The 15,294-nt window shown below is 45.6% G+C and overlaps 32 non-coding genes across 32 annotated transcripts; all 32 read right to left on the reverse strand.

Moving 5' to 3' along the window:
• Positions 1-302: 302 nt before the first annotated feature.
• trnav-aac (transfer RNA valine (anticodon AAC)) lies at positions 303-375 on the reverse strand. The gene has a single exon. It is a non-coding gene; the product is annotated as a tRNA-Val (tRNA).
• A 75-nt stretch (positions 376-450) lies between these two features.
• On the reverse strand, positions 451-523 carry trnav-cac (transfer RNA valine (anticodon CAC)). Its single transcript has one exon. It is a non-coding gene; the product is annotated as a tRNA-Val (tRNA).
• A 240-nt stretch (positions 524-763) lies between these two features.
• Positions 764-836, reverse strand: trnav-cac (transfer RNA valine (anticodon CAC)). Its single transcript has one exon. It is a non-coding gene; the product is annotated as a tRNA-Val (tRNA).
• A 466-nt stretch (positions 837-1,302) lies between these two features.
• trnav-aac (transfer RNA valine (anticodon AAC)) lies at positions 1,303-1,375 on the reverse strand. Its single transcript has one exon. It is a non-coding gene; the product is annotated as a tRNA-Val (tRNA).
• Positions 1,376-1,450: 75 nt separating this feature from the next.
• On the reverse strand, positions 1,451-1,523 carry trnav-cac (transfer RNA valine (anticodon CAC)). The gene has a single exon. It is a non-coding gene; the product is annotated as a tRNA-Val (tRNA).
• A 240-nt stretch (positions 1,524-1,763) lies between these two features.
• On the reverse strand, positions 1,764-1,836 carry trnav-cac (transfer RNA valine (anticodon CAC)). Its single transcript has one exon. It is a non-coding gene; the product is annotated as a tRNA-Val (tRNA).
• A 466-nt stretch (positions 1,837-2,302) lies between these two features.
• Positions 2,303-2,375, reverse strand: trnav-aac (transfer RNA valine (anticodon AAC)). The gene has a single exon. It is a non-coding gene; the product is annotated as a tRNA-Val (tRNA).
• Positions 2,376-2,613: 238 nt separating this feature from the next.
• Positions 2,614-2,686, reverse strand: trnav-uac (transfer RNA valine (anticodon UAC)). The gene has a single exon. It is a non-coding gene; the product is annotated as a tRNA-Val (tRNA).
• Positions 2,687-2,936: 250 nt separating this feature from the next.
• On the reverse strand, positions 2,937-3,009 carry trnav-cac (transfer RNA valine (anticodon CAC)). Its single transcript has one exon. It is a non-coding gene; the product is annotated as a tRNA-Val (tRNA).
• Positions 3,010-3,475: 466 nt separating this feature from the next.
• trnav-aac (transfer RNA valine (anticodon AAC)) lies at positions 3,476-3,548 on the reverse strand. Its single transcript has one exon. It is a non-coding gene; the product is annotated as a tRNA-Val (tRNA).
• Positions 3,549-4,142: 594 nt separating this feature from the next.
• trnav-aac (transfer RNA valine (anticodon AAC)) lies at positions 4,143-4,215 on the reverse strand. The gene has a single exon. It is a non-coding gene; the product is annotated as a tRNA-Val (tRNA).
• Positions 4,216-4,455: 240 nt separating this feature from the next.
• trnav-uac (transfer RNA valine (anticodon UAC)) lies at positions 4,456-4,528 on the reverse strand. The gene has a single exon. It is a non-coding gene; the product is annotated as a tRNA-Val (tRNA).
• A 250-nt stretch (positions 4,529-4,778) lies between these two features.
• On the reverse strand, positions 4,779-4,851 carry trnav-cac (transfer RNA valine (anticodon CAC)). The gene has a single exon. It is a non-coding gene; the product is annotated as a tRNA-Val (tRNA).
• A 466-nt stretch (positions 4,852-5,317) lies between these two features.
• Positions 5,318-5,390, reverse strand: trnav-aac (transfer RNA valine (anticodon AAC)). Its single transcript has one exon. It is a non-coding gene; the product is annotated as a tRNA-Val (tRNA).
• Positions 5,391-5,628: 238 nt separating this feature from the next.
• Positions 5,629-5,701, reverse strand: trnav-uac (transfer RNA valine (anticodon UAC)). The gene has a single exon. It is a non-coding gene; the product is annotated as a tRNA-Val (tRNA).
• Positions 5,702-5,951: 250 nt separating this feature from the next.
• trnav-cac (transfer RNA valine (anticodon CAC)) lies at positions 5,952-6,024 on the reverse strand. The gene has a single exon. It is a non-coding gene; the product is annotated as a tRNA-Val (tRNA).
• A 1,005-nt stretch (positions 6,025-7,029) lies between these two features.
• On the reverse strand, positions 7,030-7,102 carry trnav-aac (transfer RNA valine (anticodon AAC)). The gene has a single exon. It is a non-coding gene; the product is annotated as a tRNA-Val (tRNA).
• A 240-nt stretch (positions 7,103-7,342) lies between these two features.
• Positions 7,343-7,415, reverse strand: trnav-cac (transfer RNA valine (anticodon CAC)). Its single transcript has one exon. It is a non-coding gene; the product is annotated as a tRNA-Val (tRNA).
• Positions 7,416-9,376: 1,961 nt separating this feature from the next.
• trnav-aac (transfer RNA valine (anticodon AAC)) lies at positions 9,377-9,449 on the reverse strand. Its single transcript has one exon. It is a non-coding gene; the product is annotated as a tRNA-Val (tRNA).
• Positions 9,450-9,524: 75 nt separating this feature from the next.
• Positions 9,525-9,597, reverse strand: trnav-cac (transfer RNA valine (anticodon CAC)). The gene has a single exon. It is a non-coding gene; the product is annotated as a tRNA-Val (tRNA).
• A 240-nt stretch (positions 9,598-9,837) lies between these two features.
• trnav-cac (transfer RNA valine (anticodon CAC)) lies at positions 9,838-9,910 on the reverse strand. Its single transcript has one exon. It is a non-coding gene; the product is annotated as a tRNA-Val (tRNA).
• Positions 9,911-10,373: 463 nt separating this feature from the next.
• Positions 10,374-10,446, reverse strand: trnav-cac (transfer RNA valine (anticodon CAC)). Its single transcript has one exon. It is a non-coding gene; the product is annotated as a tRNA-Val (tRNA).
• Positions 10,447-10,912: 466 nt separating this feature from the next.
• trnav-aac (transfer RNA valine (anticodon AAC)) lies at positions 10,913-10,985 on the reverse strand. The gene has a single exon. It is a non-coding gene; the product is annotated as a tRNA-Val (tRNA).
• A 75-nt stretch (positions 10,986-11,060) lies between these two features.
• On the reverse strand, positions 11,061-11,133 carry trnav-cac (transfer RNA valine (anticodon CAC)). The gene has a single exon. It is a non-coding gene; the product is annotated as a tRNA-Val (tRNA).
• Positions 11,134-11,599: 466 nt separating this feature from the next.
• trnal-aag (transfer RNA leucine (anticodon AAG)) lies at positions 11,600-11,672 on the reverse strand. The gene has a single exon. It is a non-coding gene; the product is annotated as a tRNA-Leu (tRNA).
• Positions 11,673-11,916: 244 nt separating this feature from the next.
• Positions 11,917-11,989, reverse strand: trnav-uac (transfer RNA valine (anticodon UAC)). The gene has a single exon. It is a non-coding gene; the product is annotated as a tRNA-Val (tRNA).
• A 94-nt stretch (positions 11,990-12,083) lies between these two features.
• Positions 12,084-12,156, reverse strand: trnav-cac (transfer RNA valine (anticodon CAC)). The gene has a single exon. It is a non-coding gene; the product is annotated as a tRNA-Val (tRNA).
• Positions 12,157-12,893: 737 nt separating this feature from the next.
• On the reverse strand, positions 12,894-12,966 carry trnav-cac (transfer RNA valine (anticodon CAC)). Its single transcript has one exon. It is a non-coding gene; the product is annotated as a tRNA-Val (tRNA).
• A 522-nt stretch (positions 12,967-13,488) lies between these two features.
• trnav-aac (transfer RNA valine (anticodon AAC)) lies at positions 13,489-13,561 on the reverse strand. Its single transcript has one exon. It is a non-coding gene; the product is annotated as a tRNA-Val (tRNA).
• A 226-nt stretch (positions 13,562-13,787) lies between these two features.
• On the reverse strand, positions 13,788-13,860 carry trnav-cac (transfer RNA valine (anticodon CAC)). Its single transcript has one exon. It is a non-coding gene; the product is annotated as a tRNA-Val (tRNA).
• Positions 13,861-14,320: 460 nt separating this feature from the next.
• On the reverse strand, positions 14,321-14,392 carry trnav-aac (transfer RNA valine (anticodon AAC)). Its single transcript has one exon. It is a non-coding gene; the product is annotated as a tRNA-Val (tRNA).
• A 521-nt stretch (positions 14,393-14,913) lies between these two features.
• trnav-aac (transfer RNA valine (anticodon AAC)) lies at positions 14,914-14,986 on the reverse strand. The gene has a single exon. It is a non-coding gene; the product is annotated as a tRNA-Val (tRNA).
• Positions 14,987-15,294: the final 308 nt, after the last annotated feature.

Raw genomic sequence — 15,294 nt, forward strand, 5'->3', positions numbered from 1 at the left:
CTACCGCGGGGAACAATGCTAGCACGCTAGGCTTCAATTGTAAAGTCGTAACGACAGCGGCAAAAGCCAGCCAAGACATGTTAATGGCTACGAACCATCCATTGCATGCTAGACGATCCAGGATGAGACGGTTAACCCAGAAGTCCATGCTGGAGAGGTTCACGAAGAAGACTCAGGAACGCTAGGCAATACAGGAAAGGAGGTTGACACCCAGACACTTCTAATAACTTCTCACAACTAGAGTTAGCTTTCATACAGTCTATGCTCTCAACTGCGAGCGCTAAACACAAATACTTTGATCATGTTTCCGCCCGGTCTCGAACCGGGGACCTTTCGCGTGTTAGGCGAACGTGATAACCACTACACTACGAAAACCTGTTAAAATATATAAATCTTGTCATCATAAGCACCCGCATGAACAGGTTTTCGTATGTCTGAAAACAGTAATTCTGTTTCCGCCCGGTTTCGAACCGGGGACCTTTCGCGTGTGAGACGAACGTGATAACCACTACACTACGGAAACCTATTTAAACGGACAAATCTTGTCATCAGAAGCACCCGCATGAACAGGTTTTCAGCGCAGGTTTAAACACTTAATAATATGACGAGGCCATCGGTTGAAGAGGTGGCGTGGTGCCCAGTGGACACTGCTGAAGGTTCTGTTCCAGACAGACTATTCCCGACAGACTATTCCCAAATAGCTGCCCGATAATAAAGCAGGAGAATTTAAACATTAACTTTGTATGTCTGAAAACAGTAATACTGTTTCCGCCCGGTTTCAAACCGGGGACCTTTCGCGTGTGAGGCAAACGTGATAACCACTACACTATGGAAACACATTCAAAGAGTGTCTGGCAACCCAGAAGAATCCCTTCATCAACCGTCCAGTCTAGTTCACAACATTTTATGGAACCAGGGTCAGAGTGGTGAGGTGTGAATGTAAGTGGTTATATCATACATATTTCAAACATATTATCCCAAACATCCATTCGCCCATCTGCTACCGCGAGGAACAATGCTAGCACGCTAGGCTTCAATTGTATGGTCGTAACGACAGCGGCAAAAGCCTGCCAAGACATGCTAATGGCTACGAACCATCCATTGCACGCTAGACGATCCAGGATGAGACGGTTAACCCAGAAGTCCATGCTGGAGAGGTTCACGAAGAAGACTCAGGAACGCTAGGCAATACAGGAAAGGAGGTTGACACCCAGACACTTCTAATAACTTCTCACAACTAGAGTTAGCTTTCATACAGTCTATGCTCTCAACTGCGAGCGCTAAACACAAATACTTTGATCATGTTTCCGCCCGGTCTCGAACCGGGGACCTTTCGCGTGTTAGGCGAACGTGATAACCACTACACTACGAAAACCTGTTAAAATATATAAATCTTGTCATCATAAGCACCCGCATGAACAGGTTTTCGTATGTCTGAAAACAGTAATTCTGTTTCCGCCCGGTTTCGAACCGGGGACCTTTCGCGTGTGAGACGAACGTGATAACCACTACACTACGGAAACCTATTTAAACGGACAAATCTTGTCATCAGAAGCACCCGCATGAACAGGTTTTCAGCGCAGGTTTAAACACTTAATAATATGACGAGGCCATCGGTTGAAGAGGTGGCGTGGTGCCCAGTGGACACTGCTGAAGGTTCTGTTCCAGACAGACTATTCCCGACAGACTATTCCCAAATAGCTGCCCGATAATAAAGCAGGAGAATTTAAACATTAACTTTGTATGTCTGAAAACAGTAATACTGTTTCCGCCCGGTTTCAAACCGGGGACCTTTCGCGTGTGAGGCAAACGTGATAACCACTACACTATGGAAACACATTCAAAGAGTGTCTGGCAACCCAGAAGAATCCCTTCATCAACCGTCCAGTCTAGTTCACAACATTTTATGGAACCAGGGTCAGAGTGGTGAGGTGTGAATGTAAGTGGTTATATCATACATATTTCAAACATATTATCCCAAACATCCATTCGCCCATCTGCTACCGCGAGGAACAATGCTAGCACGCTAGGCTTCAATTGTATGGTCGTAACGACAGCGGCAAAAGCCTGCCAAGACATGCTAATGGCTACGAACCATCCATTGCACGCTAGACGATCCAGGATGAGACGGTTAACCCAGAAGTCCATGCTGGAGAGGTTCATGAAGAAGACTCAGGAACGCTAGGCAATACAGGAAAGGAGGTTGACACCCAGACACTTCTAATAACTTCTCACAACTAGAGTTAACTTTCATACAGTCTATGCTCTCAACTGCGAGCGCTAAATACAAATACTTTGACCATGTTTCCGCCCGGTCTCGAACCGGGGACCTTTCGCGTGTTAGGCGAACGTGATAACCACTACACTACGGAAACCTGTTACATGAACAAATCTTGTCATCAGAAGCACCCGCATGAACAGGTTTCAGCGCAGGTTTAAACACTTAATAATATGACGAGGCTATCGGTTGAAGAGGTGGCGTGGTGCCCAGTAAACACTGCTGAAGGTTCTGTTCCAGACAGACTATTCAAGACAGACTATTCCCAAATAGCAGCCCGATAATAAACTAGGAGAATTTAAACATTAACTTTGTATGTCTGAAAACAGTAATACTGTTTCCGCCCGGTTTCGAACCGGGGACCTTTCGCGTGTAAGGCGAACATGATAACCACTACACTACGGAAACCTGTAAGTTTGAACAAAACCCTAAACATTTTTTTCATCAGAAGTACCCGCATGAACAGGTCTCAGCGCAGGTTAAAAAACTTAATAATATGACAAGGCTATTTGTTGAAGAGGTGGCGTGGTGCCCAGTAAACACTGCTGAAGGTTCTGTTCCAGACGGACTATTCCCGACAGACTATTCCCAAATGGCTGCCCGATAATAAAGCAGGAGAATTTAAACATTAACTTTGTATGTCTGAAAACAGTAATACTGTTTCCCCCCGGTTTCGAACCGGGGACCTTTCGCGTGTGAGGCGAACGTGATAACCACTACACTACGGAAACACATCCAAGGAGTATCTGGCAACCCACAAGAATCCCTTCATCAACCGTCCAGTCTAGTTCACAACATTTTATGGAACCAGGGTCAGAGTGGTCAGGTGTGAATGTAAGTGGTTATATCATACATATTTGAAACATATTATCCCAAACATCCATTCGCCTATCTGCTACCGCGGGGAACAATGCTAGCATGCTAGGCTTCAATTGTAAAGTCGTAACGACAGCGGCAAAAGAAAGCCAAGACATGCTAATGGCTACGAACCATCCATTGCACGCTAAACGATCCAGGATGAGACGGTTAACCCAGATGTCCATGCTGGAGAGGTGCACGAAGAAGACTCAGGAACGCTAGGCAATACAGGAAAGGAGGTTGAAACCCAGACACTTCTAAGAACTTCTCACAACTAGAGTAAGCTTTCATACAGTCTATGCTCTCAACTGCGAGCGCTAAATACAAATACTTTGATCATGTTTCCGCCCGGTCTCGAACCGGGGACCTTTCGCGTGTTAGGCGAACGTGATAACCACTACACTACGGAAACCTGTTAAAATGTACAAATCTTGTCATAAGAAGGACCCGCATGAACAGGTTTTCGTATGTCTGAAAACAGCAATATTGTTTCCGCCCGGTTTCGAACCGGGGACCTTTCGCGTGTGACACTACAGAAACACATTCAAGGAGTATCTGGCAACCCAGAAGAATCCCGTCATCAACCGTCCAGTCTAGTTCACAACATTTTATGGAACCATGGTCAGAGTGGTCAGGTGTGAATTTAAGTGGTTATATCATACATATTTGAAACATATTATCCTAAACATCCATTCGCCCATCTGCTACCGCGAGGAACAATGCTAGCACGCTAGGCTTCAATTGTATAGTCGTAACGACAGCGGCAAAAGCCTGCCAAGACATGCTAATGGCTACGAACCATCCATTGCACGCTAGACGATCCAGGATGAGACGGTTAACCCAGAAGTCCATGCTGGAGAGGTTCACGAAGAAGACTCAGGAACGCTAGGCAATACAGGAAAGGAGGTTGACACCCAGACACTTCTAATAACTTCTCACAACTAGAGTTAACTTTCATACAGTCTATGCTCTCAACTGCGAGCGCTAAATACAAATACTTTGACCATGTTTCCGCCCGGTCTCGAACCGGGGACCTTTCGCGTGTTAGGCAAACGTGATAACCACTACACTACGGAAACCTGTTAAATGAACAAATCTTGTCATCAGAAGCACCCGCATGAACAGGTTTCAGCGCAGGTTTAAACACTTAATAATATGACGAGGCTATCGGTTGAAGAGGTGGCGTGGTGCCCAGTAAACACTGCTGAAGGTTCTGTTCCAGACAGACTATTCAAGACAGACTATATTCCCAAATAGCAGCCCGATAATAAACTAGGAGAATTTAAACATTAACTTTGTATGTCTGAAAACAGTAATACTGTTTCCGCCCGGTTTCGAACCGGGGACCTTTCGCGTGTAAGGCGAACGTGATAACCACTACACTACGGAAACCTGTAAGTTTGAACAAAACCCTAAACATTTTTTTCATCAGAAGTACCCGCATGAACAGGTCTCAGCGCAGGTTAAAAAACTTAATAATATGACAAGGCTATTTGTTGAAGAGGTGGCGTGGTGCCCAGTAAACACTGCTGAAGGTTCTGTTCCAGACGGACTATTCCCGACAGACTATTCCCAAATGGCTGCCCGATAATAAAGCAGGAGAATTTAAACATTAACTTTGTATGTCTGAAAACAGTAATACTGTTTCCGCCCTGTTTCGAACCGGGGACCTTTCGCGTGTGAGGCGAACGTGATAACCACTACACTACGGAAACACATTCAAGGGGTATCTGGCAACCCAGAAGAATCCCTTCATCAACCGTCCAGTCTAGTTCACAACATTTTATGGAACCAGGGTCAGAGTGGTCAGGTGTGAATGTAAGTGGTTATATCATACATATTTGAAACATATTATCCCAAACATCCATTCGCCTATCTGCTACCGCGGGGAACAATGCTAGCACGCTAGGCTTCAATTGTAAAGTCGTAACGACAGCGGCAAAAGCCAGCCAAGACATGCTAATGGCTACGAACCATCCATTGCACGCTAGACGATGCAGGATGAGACGGTTAACCCAGATGTCCATGCTGGAGAGGTGCACGAAGAAGACTCAGGAACGCTAGGCAATACAGGAAAGGAGGTTGAAACCCAGACACTTCTAAGAACTTCTCACAACTAGAGTTAGCTTTCATACAGTCTATGCTCTCAACTGCGAGCGCTAAATACAAATACTTTGATCATGTTTCCGCCCGGTCTCGAACCGGGGACCTTTCGCGTGTTAGGCGAACGTGATAACCACTACACTACGGAAACCTGTTAAATGGACAAATCTTGTCATCAGAAGCACCCGCATGAACAGGTTTCAGCGCAGGTTTAAACACTTAATAATATGACGAGGCTATCGGTTGAAGAGGTGGCGTGGTGCCCAGTAAACACTGCTGAAGGTTCTGTTCCAGACAGACTATTCAAGACAGACTATTCCCAAATAGCAGCCCGATAATAAACTAGGAGAATTTAAACATTAACTTTGTATGTCTGAAAACAGTAATACTGTTTCCCCCCGGTTTCGAACCGGGGACCTTTCGCGTGTAAGGCGAACGTGATAACCACTACACTACGGAAACCTGTAAGTTTGAACAAAACCCTAAACATTTTTTTCATCAGAAGTACCCGCATGAACAGGTCTCAGCGCAGGTTAAAAAACTTAATAATATGACAAGGCTATTTGTTGAAGAGGTGGCGTGGTGCCCAGTAAACACTGCTGAAGGTTCTGTTCCAGACGGACTATTACCGACAGACTATTCCCAAATGGCTGCCCGATAATAAAGCAGGAGAATTTAAACATTAACTTTGTATGTCTGAAAACAGTAATACTGTTTCCGCCCGGTTTCGAACCGGGGACCTTTCGCGTGTGAGGCGAACGTGATAACCACTACACTACGGAAACACATTCAAGGGGTATCTGGCAACCCAGAAGAATCACTTCATCAACCGTCCAGTCTAGTTCACAACATTTTATGGAACCAGGGTCAGAGTGGTCAGGTGTGAATGTAAGTGGTTATATCATACATATTTGAAACATATTATCCCAAACATCCATTCGCCTATCTGCTACCGCGGGGAACAATGCTAGCATGCTAGGCTTCAATTGTAAAGTCGTAACGACAGCGGCAAAAGCCAGCCAAGACATGCTAATGGCTACGAACCATCCATTGCACGCTAAACGATCCAGGATGAGACGGTTAACCCAGATGTCCATGCTGGAGAGGTGCACGAAGAAGACTCAGGAACGCTAGGCAATACAGGAAAGGAGGTTGAAACCCAGACACTTCTAAGAACTTCTCACAACTAGAGTTAGCTTTCATACAGTCTATGCTCTCAACTGCGAGCGCTAAATACAAATACTTTGATCATGTTTCCGCCCGGTTTCGAACCGGGGACCTTTCGCGTGTGAGTCGAACGTGATAACTACTATACTACAGAAACACAGTCAAGGAGTATCTGGCAACCCAGAAGAATCCCGTCATCAACCGTCCAGTCTAGTTCACAACATTTTATGGAACCATGGTCAGAGTGGTCAGGTGTGAATTTAAGTGGTTATATCATACATATTTGAAACATATTATCCTAAACATCCATTCGCCCATCTGCTACCGCGAGGAACAATGCTAGCACGCTAGGCTTCAATTCTAAAGTCGTAACGACAGCGGCAAAAGCCAGCCAAGACATGCTAATGGCTACGAACCATCCATTGCACGCTAGACGATCCAGGATGAGACGGTTAACCCAGAAGTCCATGCTGGAGAGGTTCACGAAGAAGACTCAGGAACGCTAGGCAATACAGGAAAGGAGGTTGACACCCAGACACTTCTAATAACTTCTCACAACTAGAGTTAGCTTTCATACAGTCTATGCTCTCAACTGCGAGCGCTAAATACAAATATTTTGATCATGTTTCCGCCCGGTCTCGAACCGGGGACCTTTCGCGTGTTAGGCGAACGTGATAACCACTACACTACGGAAACCTATTTAAACAAACAAATCTTGTCATCAGAAGCACCCGCATGAACAGGTTTTCAGCGCAGGTTTAAACACTTAATAATATGACGAGGCCATCGGTTGAAGAGGTGGCGTGGTGCCCAGTGGACACTGCTGAAGGTTCTGTTCCAGACAGACTATTCCCGACAAACTATTCCCAAATAGCTGCCCGATAATAAAGCAGGAGAATTTAAACATTAACTTTGTATGTCTGAAAACAGTAATACTGTTTCCGCCCGGTTTCGAACCGGGGACCTTTCGCGTGTGAGGCGAACGTGATAACCACTACACTACGGAAACACATTCAAAGAGTGTCTGGCAACCCAGAAGAATCCCTTCATCAACCGTCCAGTCTAGTTCACAACATTTTATGGAACCAGGGTCAGAGTGGTCAGGTGTGAATGTAAGTGGTTATATTAGGGCTGGGCGATTTGGCCTAAAAATAAAATCTAGATTTTTTCTAACTAATGGACGATTTTCGATTTAAACCTCGATTTTTTTTTTCTGTTTTTCTCTAAACAAATTCCATTGAAACCCATGTACGTGTGTGGCGCTTATGGGGTGTCGCACCACACTCACCAACGCAGGGGTCTACAACCCGCTGATTTAAGAGTATAACGATTATCAACAATCATGGAAAGCTGAGTAGGTTTATCAGTTTTAATAACAGTATGAACAAATAGAACACAAAAATGACAAGTTGTCCTTTGTATATCTATAGTAGCAATAGCACATGCTAAACAAGGACAAAATCTACTCAAAATAATTGAATGAACTGTTTACATCCATGGCTAACCAGTGCATGAGAAGGAGATGACAGGAGACTAATGTTTCACTCTTTCAATTGCTCTAATTTGAGCTCTTACTGTTGTTATCTAACATACCATACAGTAATTGAATTGTGTAAAAGTGTGAAATTACTGCACCTTAAAAATGACCATGATTAGCTATACTCTCATTTGCATAGTGATTAACATTATGAATTTCAATTGTGTATACCAACTGTATGTTGGCTGACATTTACCTATAACTTTTTTTCCCTCCACTCTAACCAAGGATGCCTGTTTTTAAATTCCCTAGCCTGACACCCAGTCTGAAAGGCTGGTCAGGGGTTCTCATCTAAAAGTAACAAGGAGATATAAAGTGGGATTAAAACATTGTCTTCTGTTGACTACTTATTATGTGGTTTACACATTAATATGGGAGGACTGGACACACACGCACGCACGCACGCACACACACGCGAGAAGGAGGGGCTCGGCCCGCCAACTAACGTGCAGAGATGCAGGGGCAGCTTCGCGCTTCGTAACAGAGATAGGGCAGAGCGCGAGCGCGCAGCGGGAATTTTATGAATGGTGAATGTAGGAGATAACTTCCCCTGCTTAAAGTATTTTATTGCAGTTATACCCCACCGATATTTCCGAAAAATAAACACAGAAGTGAAAGATCTGTCACAAGACGATTGATACGTATCCGTGCACATTTTTAAGTGGGTATACGCAAATCCTGGTGCGTTCCTAGTGGGTATACGGCGTATACCTGCGTATCACGTAGACTACACCACTGCTTGGAACTAAGAGAACACACATGTGAGTTGTTGATCACAAATTATTTGTATACATAACGTCATCTTTGCAAAAGACGTTTAACTGAAAAGTGTTTCAATCGACCCGGCTCTCCCCCAAGTCTGTCGGGGGCGAGGTGAATGTGATTGCAGTAGGCTGAGTTTTGCGCGCGTTCTGGAAAGTGAGAGAGGAGGCTATACGGAGTCTATTCAGCAAAACAAATCGGAAGAGTCTGGAACTGTTTTTAAATCGCGATTTTTCGGTTCAGCCATTTCACAAACCGTAGGAAAGAAAAAATGCAAATTAATCGATTAAACCGAAAAAATCGCCCAGCCCTAGGTTATATCATACATATTTGAAACATATTATCCCAAACATCCATTCGCCTATCTGCTACCGCGGGGAACAATGCTAGCACGGCTAGGCTTCAATTGTAAAGTCGTAACGACAGCGGCAAAAGCCAGCCAAGACATGCTAATGGCTACGAACCATCCATTGCACGCTAGACGATGCAGGATGAGACGGTTAACCCAGATGTCCATGCTGGAGAGGTGCACGAAGAAGACTCAGGAACACTAGGCAATACAGGAAAGGAGGTTGAAACCCAGACACTTCCAAGAACTTCTCACAACTAGAGTTAGCTTTCATACAGTCTATGCTCTCAACTGCGAGCGCTAAATACAAATACTTTGATCATGTTTCCGCCCGGTCTCGAACCGGGGACCTTTCGCGTGTTAGGCGAACGTGATAACCACTACACTACGAAAACCTGTTAAAATGTATAAATCTTGTCATGAGAAGCACCCGCATGAACAGGTTTTCGTATGTCTGAAAACAGTAATACGGTTTCCGCCCGGTTTCGAACCGGGGACCTTTCGCGTGTGAGGCAAACATGATAACCACTACACTACGGAAACCTATTTAAACGAACAAATCTTGTCATCAGAAGGACCCGCATGAACAGGTTTTCAGCGCAGGTTTAAACACTTAATAATATGACGAGGCCATTGGTTGAAGAGGTGGCGTGGTGCCCAGTGGACACTGCTGAAGGTTCTGTTCCAGACAGACTATTCCCGACAGACTATTCCCAAATAGCTGCCCGATAATAAAGCAGGAGAATTTAAACATGAACTTTGTATGTCTGAAAACAGTAATACTGTTTCCGCCCGGTTTCGAACCAGGGACCTTTCGCGTGTGAGGCGAACGTGATAACCACTACACTACGGAAACACAATCAAGGATCTGGCAACCCAGAATAATCCCTTCATCAACCGTCCAGTCTAGTTCACAACATTTTATGGAACCAGGGTCAGAGTGGTCAGGTGTGAATGTAAGTGGTTATATCATACATATTTGAAACATATTATCCCAAACATCCATTCGCCTATCTGCTACCGCGGGGAACAATGCTAGCATGCTAGGCTTCAATTGTAAAGTCGTAACGACAGCGGCAAAAGCCAGCCAAGACATGCTAATGGCTACGAACCATCCATTGCACGCTAGACGATCCAGGATGAGACGGTTAACCCAGATGTCCATGCTGGAGAGGTGCACGAAGAAGACTCAGGAACGCTAGGCAATACAGGAAAGGAGGTTGAAACCCAGACACTTCTAAGAACTTCTCACAACTAGAGTTAGCTTTCATACAGTCTATGCTCTCAACTGCGAGCGCTAAATACAAATACTTTGATCATGTTTCCGCCCGATTTCGAACCGGGGACCTTTCGCGTGTGAGGCGAACGTGATAACCACTACACTACGGAAACACATTCAAAGAGTGTCTGGCAACCCAGAAGAATCCCTTCATCAACCGTCCAGTCTAGTTCACAACATTTTATGGAACCAGGGTCAGAGTGGTCAGGTGTGAATTTAAGTGGTTATATCATACATATTTGAAACATATTATCCTAAACATCCATTCGCCCATCTGCTACCGCGAGGAACAATGCTAGCACGCTAGGCTTCAATTGTAAAGTCGTAACGACAGCGGCAAAAGCCAGCCAAGACATGCTAATGGCTACGAACCATCCATTGCAAGCTAGACGATCCAGGATGAGACGGTTAACCCAGAAGTCCATGCTGGAGAGGTTCACGAAGAAGACTCAGGAACGCTAGGCAATACAGGAAAGGAGGTTGACACCCAGACACTTCTAATAACTTCTCACAACTAGAGTTAACTTTCATACAGTCTATGCTCTCAACTGCGAGCGCTAAATACAAATACTTTGATCATGTTTCCGCCCGGTCTCAAACCGGGGACCTTTCGCGTGTTAGGCGAACGTGATAACCACTACACTACGAAAACCCGTTAAAATGTATAAATCTTGTCATCAGAAGCACCCGCATGAACAGGTTTTCGTATGTCTGAAAACAGTAATACTGTTTCCGCCCGGTTTCGAACCGGGGACCTTTCGCGTGTGAGGCGAACGTGATAACCACTATACTACAGAAACACAGTCAAAGAGAATCTGGCAACCCAGAAGAATCCCGTCATCAACCGTCCAGTCTAGTTCACAACATTTTATGGAACCATGGTCAGAGTGGTCAGGTGTGAATTTAAGTGGTTATATCATACATATTTGAAACATATTATCCCAAACATCCATTCGCCTATCTGCTACCGCGGGGAACAATGCTAGCACGCTAGGCTTCAATTGTAAAGTCGTAACGACAGCGGCAAAAGCCAGCCAAGACATGCTAATGGCTACGAACCATCCATTGCACGCTAGACGATGCAGGATGAGACGGTTAACCCAGATGTCCATGCTGGAGAGGTGCACGAAGAAGACTCAGGAACACTAGGCAATACAGGAAAGGAGGTTGAAACCCAGACACTTCTAATAACTTCTCACAACTAGAGTTAACTTTCATACAGTCTATGCTCTCAACTGCGAGCGCTAAATACAAATAAGTTGACCATGTTTCCGCCCGGTCTCGAACCGGGGACCTTTCGCGTCTTAGGCGAACGTGATAACCACTACACTAAGGAAACCTGTTAACATAAGGAAATCTTGTCATCAGAAGCACCCGCATGAACAGGTTTTCAGCGCAGGTTTAAAGACTTAATAATATGACGAGGCTATCGGTTGAAGAGGTGGCGTGGTGCCCACCCAGTGGACACTGCTGAAGATTCTGTTCCAGACAGACTATTCCCGACAGACTATTCCCAAATAGCTGCCCGATAATAAAGCAGGAGAATTTAAAGTTTAACTTTGTATGTCTGAAAACAGTAATACTGTTTCCGCCCGGTTTCGAACCAGGGACCTTGCGCGTGTAAGGCGAACGTGATAACCACTACACTACTGAAACCTGTTAGTTTGAACAAAACCCTAGAATTTTTTTTCATCAGAAGCACCCGCATGAACAGGTTTCAGCGCAAACAGTAATCTGAAAACAGTAATATTGTTTCCGCCCGGTTTCGAACCCGGGACCTCTCGCGTGTGAGGCGAACGTGATAACCACCACACTACGGAAACACGTTTAAGGAGCATCTGGCAACCCAGAAGAATCCCGTCATCAACCGTCCAGTCTAGTTCACAACATTTTATGGAACCAGGGTCAGAGGACCTGGGAGGGGAGACGCCAGCCACCCTTCTGAGAAAACTCATCTCGGCCGCTTGTACCCGCGATCTCGTCCTTTCGGTCATCACCCAGCCCTCATGACCATAGGTGAGGATAGGAACGAAGATCGACCGGTAGATCGAGAGCTTTGCCTTGCGGCTCAGCTCTCTTTTCGTTACAACGGTGCGGTAAAGCGAACGCAATACCGCCCCCGCTGCTCCGATTCTCCGGCCAATCTCACGCTCCATAGTACCCTCACTCGCGAACAAGACCCCGAGGTACTTGAACTCCTTCACTTGGGCTAAGGACTCATTTCCTACCCGGAGTAAGCAATCCACCGGTTTCCTGCTAAGAGTCATGGCCTCAGATTTAGCGGTGCTGATCCTCATCCCAGCCGCTTCACACTCGGCCGCCAGCCGATCCAGTGAGTGCTGAAGGTCACAGGCCGATGATCCAATGAGGACCACATCATCTGCAAAAAGCAGGTTTAAACACTTAATAATATGACAAGGATTATCGGTTGAAGAGGTGGCGTGGTGCCCAGTAAACACTGCTGAAGGTTCTGTTCCAGACAGACTTTTCCCGAATAGATGCTTGATAGTAAAGCAGGAGAATTTAAACATTAAATCTGTATGCATCAAAATACAAATGCAGCTTCCGCCCGGTTTCGAACCAGGGACCTTTCGCGTGTGAAGCAAACGTGATAACCACTACACTACGGAAACACATACGTATCAGAATCTGGCCACCCAAAAGAATCCCGTCATCAACCGTCCAGTCTAGTTCACAACATTTAATGGAACCAGGGTCAGAGTGGTCAGGTGTGAATGTAAGTGGTTATATCATACATATTTGAAACATATGATCCTAAACATCCATTCGCCCATCTGCTACCGCGGGGAACAATGCTAGCACGCTAGGCTCCAATTGTATGGTAGTAACGACAGCGGCCAAAGCCCGCCAAGACATGCTAATGTGCTACGAACCGTCCATTGCACTCTAGGCGATCCAGGATGAGACGGTTACCCCAGAAGTCCATGCTGGACAGGTGCATGAAGAAGACTCAGGAACCCTAGGCGATACAGGAAAGGAGGTTGACAGCCACACACCTCAGGAACGCTAGGCGATACAGGAAAGGATTTTGACACCCCAACACTTCTAAGAACTTCTCACAAATAGAGTTAGAGTTTAACTTTCATACAGTCTATGCTCTCAACTGCGAGCACTAAATACAAAAACTTTGATCATGTTTACGCCCGGTCTCGAACAGGGGACCTTTCGCGTGTTAGGCGAACGTGATAACCACTACACTACGGAAACCTGTTTGATCGAACAAATCTTGTCATGATAAAAATCCGCATGAACAGGTTTTCAGCGCAGGTTTAAACACTTAATAATATGACGAGGCTATCGGTTGAAGAGGTGGCGTGGTGCCCAGTAGACACTGCTGAAAGTTCTGCTCCAGACAGACTTTTCCCGAATAGCTGCTTGATAGTAAAGCAGGTGAATTTAAACATTCACTTTGTGTATTTCAAAAATGTAATACTGTTTCCGCCCGGTTTCGAACCGGGGACCTTTCGCGTGTGAGGCGAACGTGATAACCACTACACTACGGAAACACATACATTGCAGAATCTGGCCACCCGTTAGAATCCCGTCATCAACCGTCCAGTCTAGTTCACAACATTTAATTGAACCAGGGTCAGAGTGGTCAGGTGTGAATGTAAGTGGTTATAACATACATATTTGAAACATATTATCGTAAACATCCATTCTCCAATCTGCTACCGCGGGGAACAATGCTAGCAAGCTAGGCTACAATTGTATGGTAGTAACGACAGCGGCCAAAGCCCGCCAAGACATGCTAATGGGCTACGAACCGTCCATTGCACGTTAGACGATCCAGGTGGAAACGGTTACCCCAGAAGTTCATGCTGGAGAGGTGCACGAAGATGGCAATACAGGAATGGATGTTGACACCCGAACACTACTAAGAACTTCTCACAACTAGAGTTAGTGTTTAACTTTCATACGGTCTATGCTCCCAACAGCGAGCACTCAATACAAAAACGTTGGCATTGTTTCCGCCCGGTCTCGAACCAGGACCTTTCGCGTGTTAGGCGAACGTGATAACCACTACACTACGGAAACACATCCAAGCTGAAACTGGCAACCCAACAGAATCCCGTCATCAACCGTCCAGTCCAGTTCACAACATTTAATGGAACCAGGGTCAGAGTGGTCAGGTGTGAATGTAAGTGGTTATAACATACATATTTGAAACATATTATCCTAAAGATCCATTCGCCCATCTGCTACCGCGGGGAACAATGCTAGCACGTTAGGATTCAATTGTATGGTCGTAACGACAGCGGCCAAAGCCCGCCAAGACATGCTAAAGTGCTACGAACCGTCCATTGCACTCTAGACGATCCAGGATGAGACGGTTACCCCAGAAGTCCATGCTGGACAGGTGCACGAAGAAGACTCAGGAACCCTAGGCGATACAGGAAAGGAGGTTGACAGCCACACACCTCAGGAACGCTAGGCGATACAGGAAAGGATGTTGACACCCCAACACTTCTAAGAACTTCTCACAAATAGAGTTAGAGTTTAACTTTCATACAGTCTATGTTCTCAACTGCGAGCACTAAATACAAAAACTTTGATCATGTTTCCGCCCGGTCCCGAACCGGGGACCTTTCGCGTGTTAGGCGAACGTGATAACCACTACACTACGGAAACCTGTTTGATCGAACAAATCTTGTCATTATCACGATCCGCATGAAAAGGTTTTCAGCGAAGGTTTAAACACTTAATAATATGACGAGGATATCGGTTGAAGAGGTGGCGTGGTGACCAGTAGACACTGCTGAAGGTTCTGTTCCAGACAGACTATTCCCGACAGACTATTCCCGAATAGCTGCCCGATAATAAAGCAGTTACCCCAGAAGTCCATGCTGGAGGGGTGCACGAAGAAGACTCAGGAACGGTAGGCTATACACGAAAGGAGTTTGACACCCACACACACCTCAGGAACGCTAGGCAATACA

Source organism: Gadus morhua, chromosome 21 (genome assembly GCF_902167405.1).
Source record: "Gadus morhua chromosome 21, gadMor3.0, whole genome shotgun sequence".
NCBI classification, from domain to species: Eukaryota; Metazoa; Chordata; class Actinopteri; order Gadiformes; family Gadidae; genus Gadus; species Gadus morhua.